Here is a 6,000-nt window from a genome sequence, read left to right as displayed (position 1 = left end):
ATCTCTGTAAAACATGGATAGGTTATGTTTCAGGTCATAACCCTGCACCAGACTCTAAGCTGACCAAGCGGAACCGTGCTCTGTCAATACTCAGATTTTGCCCCCACCCCCCAAAACAAAACATGGCCTCCGGCCCTATCATGTTTGGAACCCATTAATTCTTGGTGCATTTACATATATATTTTTTTTTTTTAATTATTATACAACTACTTTTGTTCAGAAAATAAAAATAAAAATAAACATACAGATTATTAACACGATCGAAGGCTTCCTGTTTTGACAGTTTACAAACAAACAGTCGTCAGATTAATATATCGCCAAATTTATCAACGATAAACTCGACCTCCCGTAGCGACCAGCGTTCACAGAAGGTCTCCAAAGTGCCCGTGGACACCGCGGGTTCCCTCTCCAGGGAATCGCGGGCACGGGCACGGGCGTAGGCCCGGAAAAGGGGCAGGGACAATGTTGAAACAAAGAACTACAGATGCTGGATAATACGCAGAGTGTTGGGAGTAAAGGGCCTGTCCCACTTTCACGAGTTACTCACAAATTCTCCCGAGTTTTCCACTTGATTCAAACTCGGAGAATTACAGTAAAAGCCAGCCGTAGGTACTCGGGAATTACAGGTACTCGGAGAATTACAGGTATTCGGAGAATTACAGTATTAGCCAGTGGTAGGTACTCGACACAATTTCATTTTACTCGTGGACATTTTTTAACATGCTGAAAAAATGTCCCGACTTACCTAATGCCCCGAGTTCCTACGGCTGGCTTTTACTGTAATTCTCCGAGTTTGAATCAAGTGGAAAACTCGGGAGAATTTGTGAGTAACTCGTGAAAGTGGGACAGGGGGTCAAACCCGGTGCGGCCGGTCGACTACCCACTGCCTGGACCCGCGGATGGCCATCTTGGCCAGGCCCAGGAGCGGACCGACAGGGAGACCTCATCCTCCCTCCCAACCCTTTGTATCTGGTGCCCAAATATAGGGAGCGTGGAGCTAGAATTAGGAGCAGTGCTTCAAAAATAACTCGCATTTCTGAACATGGGGCCCAACCTGAAATGTCACCTATCCATTTTCCTCTAGAGACGAGGTCTGACCTGCTGAGTTGCTCCAACATTTTGTGCCAATATTTGGTACAAACCAGCATCTGCACTTTTTATTACATTTTGACAACACCTTTTATGAAAACTAATATCAATATTAATCTGCCAAAGTGTTTTCCAGCCAGTGAAATTTTATTTTTTTTAAGTGCTTTTAATATTATAACACAGGGGATGAAAGAAACATTTGGGTCGTAAAATGCAAATTGGAACTATAAAAATAATTATCCCAAATATTTTTATAAAGGCTCTTTTGAAAGAGAGCACAGACTATTGATGGTCTATTGTGCTAACAGAGAGCACAACTAGAGAACAGTCCTAAACGATTATTTCCCTCATTGGAGATCCTCGGACTATCTTTGATCAGACTTTAGTTGTTTTATCTTGCACTAAACGTGATTCACGTAATTCCCTTTATCATGTATCTGTGCACCGTAAATGGCTCGATTGTAATCATGTATTGTCTTTACGCTGACTGGTTAGCATGCAACAAAAGCTTTTCACTGTACCTCGGCACACGTGACAATAAGCTAAACAAACTAATCAGAGACTAAAATCAGCACCACAGGTGCTCGGGAACATGTCTTATAATGTGTAAGTAACTTGGTTCTGCCGCGTCTGTAATACTGCAGTGTGAGCTGAGCAAACACTCTGGAAATATCTGTCCTCAGCTTGCCTGCGTAGGCCCTTTAAACAGCCCTAAATGGACAAACCTTTTTGTTTCACAATGTATTTTTCAATGTACTTGGTCATTCTCCTCCACTCATTGCTAATACATGTGGTGCCTCTGTCACCGAGGAGAGAGGTTTGTCATTTTGCCAAGCTTGGGTTACTTTGTTCAGCAGGTGATAACAATAGCCTTTAAATAAAATGTTTTATGGAGGGTCCATATTCAGCCAGGAGGCCCCAAGATTCAAAATTCTCAGTCAAGAGATTGAATTCAATAAATCTGGCCATTTGCACTGTAAAATGATCGTGAAGATGACTTGATTGTAACAAAACTCAAGCAGGTTCACTAATGTCTCTCAGGGAAGGGAACTTGCTTTGCCCAGACTGGTCTGGATGTGACTCCCATCACACAGTTGATTGTTGACTTCTAAGTATTGAATTTCCATGGCTGGCCTGCTCATTGTCTGCTGCAGTTTTGTCATGACATCCACACACCTCCAAGAGGAAGCATAGAGTTACATCGGCTGTCTGAGAATCTCCTGCTGAATTTACCGATGAACGGGAAAAGCCTCTCAGAACCAATGGAGTAAATGTCCTCGGGGAATCTAGCAATGCATTATGAATATTGCAACGCCTAGTGTCACCTACATCCTGATAATAAATTTCAGAAATTCATTGGAATATCTTTAGACCCTGTGCATTAGCTTATAAGGTACTGAAATACAATAGTTATACAAATAAGATAGACACAAAATGCTGGAGAAACTCAGCGGGACAGGCAGCTTCACTGGATAGAAGGAATGGGTGATTCTTCAGACTGAGAGTCGGGGACTTTACAAATGATGGACTAGTGATCCAAAGGGCTGGTTGAATTGTACAGGGACTGAGTTCAATTCCCAGCTGTGGAATTTAAATGTAATTAACGCAATATATTTTAAATATCGACAATGTATTAAATACAAAGCCAGTGAAAGTCACTGTAGCCATGAAACTACCAATGTCCTTTAGAGAGATAAAGCTCTCCTTAAGGGCCTGTCCCACGAGCATGCGACTCCATGCGGCAAGCGCGACCTAAAGGGCCTGTCCCACCAGCATGCGCCTGCATGCGGCAAGCGCGAACAAACCAGAAGCGGGGGCCGCGCGGAGGTCGAGTGAGTGACATGAAGTTCAAGCGAAGTCCGCGGGATGTTCGCGCGTGACGGATGGCGTCGAGGCGGCTGCGGGCCGGCAGGCCGTTGCCGCGCAGAATTTTTGAACACGGTCAGTTTTTCGGAGTCCCGCGCGATGTCGGGACCAGCTCCGCACAACTCCATACGGCTCCGGCGATCGAAGTGGGACCGGTCCCGCGAGGCCGTACGGCTCAAGCGACCACGTTAGGTCGTGCTTGCCGCATGCAGGCGCATGCTGGCGGGACCGGCCCTTTAGGTCGCGCTTGCCACATGGAGTGGCATGCTCGTGGGACAGGCCCTTTATCCTTGTGTGGTGACAACGTGATTTAGAAAATCTGAAGGAACATCGTAAAATACCAAAACGCAAAAGCCATCATCAGAGAAAGAAATCGCAGCGTTATTGGACCTTCATCAGACACTGCTGTTAAGAAAAGGTAATAAAAACCCCTGCAGATCTAAAATCTGAAATGATCTTGTGAATATGCCCAACCTTTTCAGCATGTGATGGCACTGTTATGGAGCACATGTTGAAACACCACCCCGTTTGACTGTCTGACCCCTTGAGTTCCTCCAGCAGCTCGTTTGTTGCTCTATATTCCAGCATCCGCAGCCCCTTGCACTGCCACCTCTGTTGTATCATTTGAATTACTCACCAAGTCAAGTCAGGTCAAGAGAGTTAATTGTCATGTGTCCTAGATTGGACAATGAAATTCTTGCTTGCTGCAGCACAACAGAATATTGTAGTCATAAATACTATGCTTTCACTAATCAGTGGCCACAATTTATCCAGATTTATGGTAGGACAGAATAACTGGCTCTTCTTTAAATGGGAATGTCTCATACCAACTTTTCCGAAATAACCAGGGTGATATTTATCAAAGTTGATTCTGTGGTGATCAAAGTGTCCATCTACCATAGAATATATATATATACACACACATAAATAAACCGATAAAATGCAATAGGTTGTTACAGTTCATAGTTTGTTTGAAGTTGTGTTTAATAGCCTGATGGCTGTGCAGAAGAAGCTGTTCCTGAACCTGGATGTTGCAGATTTTGGCCAAGCAAACAGAATACATGACTGAAAACAAAGGCCATTGATTAGGGAGGGCCATTTATCCCTATTACTTGTGACTCGTTATGGTCTGAGGTTTCCATCTCAAGTCCTTACAATACTGTTCCAACATTATGCTATTGATTTAACATAGAACATAGATAACATACAGAAGATAGGCATACAAATGTTGGAGAAACTCAGCAGGTCAGGCAGCATCTCTGGAGAAAAGGAACAGGTGACATTTGGGTCCGAGACCTTTAGTCAGACAGAAAGATAGAAAGATAGCTTCTCTATCTTTCAGTCCAAAGAAGGTTTCTGACCTGAAACGTCACCTATTCCTTTTCTCCAGAGATGCTGCCTGACCCGCTGAGTTACTCCAGCATTTTGTGTCTACCTTCGGTGTAAACCTGCATCTGCTGTTCCTTCCTGAACATAGAACAGTAGAGATCAGGAACAGGGCCTTCAGCCCACAATATCTGTGTTGAATAAGATGTCAATACCCACTCTTCATCTCCCTGCATATAATCCATATTCCTCCATTCCTTGCTTATTCATGTGCCTCTCCAAATCTTTTCAATGTCGCTATCGTATCTGACCCCACCGCCACCCAACAGCGCATTCCAGACACTCATCACCTTCTGTGTAAAAAAGGTTCTTGTCCCGCACATCTCCTTTAAACCTTGCCCCTCTCACCTTAAAGCTATCCCTTATGGTATTTGATGTTCCCACCCTTTGTCAGGGGTTCTGATTGCCTACCCATCCATAACTCTCATAATGTTCTATTCTTATTTGACTTCAGGTTCACAAAGGTCGCCAGATCAGGAGGCTCAAACTTCTTTGGGGCAACCAACTGACAAAGCAAAGCTGGATACAGTGGTCGCAAGTCACACCACCTTCTCCCCGCCTCCCCACCACCCCCCATCAGTCTGAAGAAGGGTTTTGGCCCGAAACGTTGCCTATCTCCTTCGCTCCATAGATGCTGCAACACCCGCTGAGTTTCTCCAGCATTTTTGTGTACCTTCGATTTTCCAGCATCTGCAGTTCCTTCTTAAACACCACCTTCTCTGCTCTTTTCATCAACGGTGATGGATTCAAACCTAGTGGGGGAATGTCCAAGTGGACATGTCTGCCATGTTTGGGCACAGAACTGGTTACGAAACATCATGAACCAATTGAGGAGTCTTCGAAATCTCTACATACGGAGGGAGAAAGATTGAACTCAATTGATGAAACTGACTTGCACATGGAGACGAGCGAAAACGTAACCGTGTTGAACCGTTACAGACTATTATCCGGTAAAGTCCTACTGGCACAGGCAGAATGGGAGAGTGGTTTAGTGAGGGTCACTGCGCAGATGCAAAGCTGCAGGCATCAATGGAAACTATTCTAGAGAGGGGAGGACACAAAGTGCTGGCAGAACTCTCAGCGGGTGCAGCCCGCATCTGTGGAAAGAATGGACAGATGACATTTCGGGCCTTGGACCCTTCTTCATCAGCATCTACAGTTCCTTGTGTCCAGTCTGAAAAAGGGACCCAACCTCTTTCTATTCCTTCCACAGATGTTGCCTGATCCGCTGAGTTACTCCAGCACTTTGTGTTTTACTCAAGATTCCATCACCTGCGGTTCTTCGTGTCACCATTCCAGGGGGAAACTGTGTCCAGAAGGTGGGGGAAATGCTGGTGAGGGGAGTGGAAGGAAATTAGCTCTTTTTAGTGGCCCTGAAGTGAAAAACATTGCTCATTTCCTTCTGCACAGAGTGGGGTATATCTCTGCCATTCTCTGTCCCCAGAGAGTTGTGAAGACTAGCTCTTCAGGAGTATTTAAAAGTGGAAGTCTGTACATTTTTGAAAGATCAGAGGATTGAGGGCCACAAGGAACTGGAGCAGAAGATGAGTTGAAGCCTGGGGCAAATCATCAGGATCATATTGAATAATTAGGCAGAATTATGGGACTCGGCAACATAATAAATGGTTGAGGTGTTCACAGGTAAAGCTGACCGTGCAC

This window comes from Leucoraja erinacea, chromosome 9, assembly GCF_028641065.1.
Source record: "Leucoraja erinacea ecotype New England chromosome 9, Leri_hhj_1, whole genome shotgun sequence".
In the NCBI taxonomy this organism is placed as follows: Eukaryota; Metazoa; Chordata; class Chondrichthyes; order Rajiformes; family Rajidae; genus Leucoraja; species Leucoraja erinaceus.
This window is presented reverse-complemented; position numbering follows the sequence as displayed.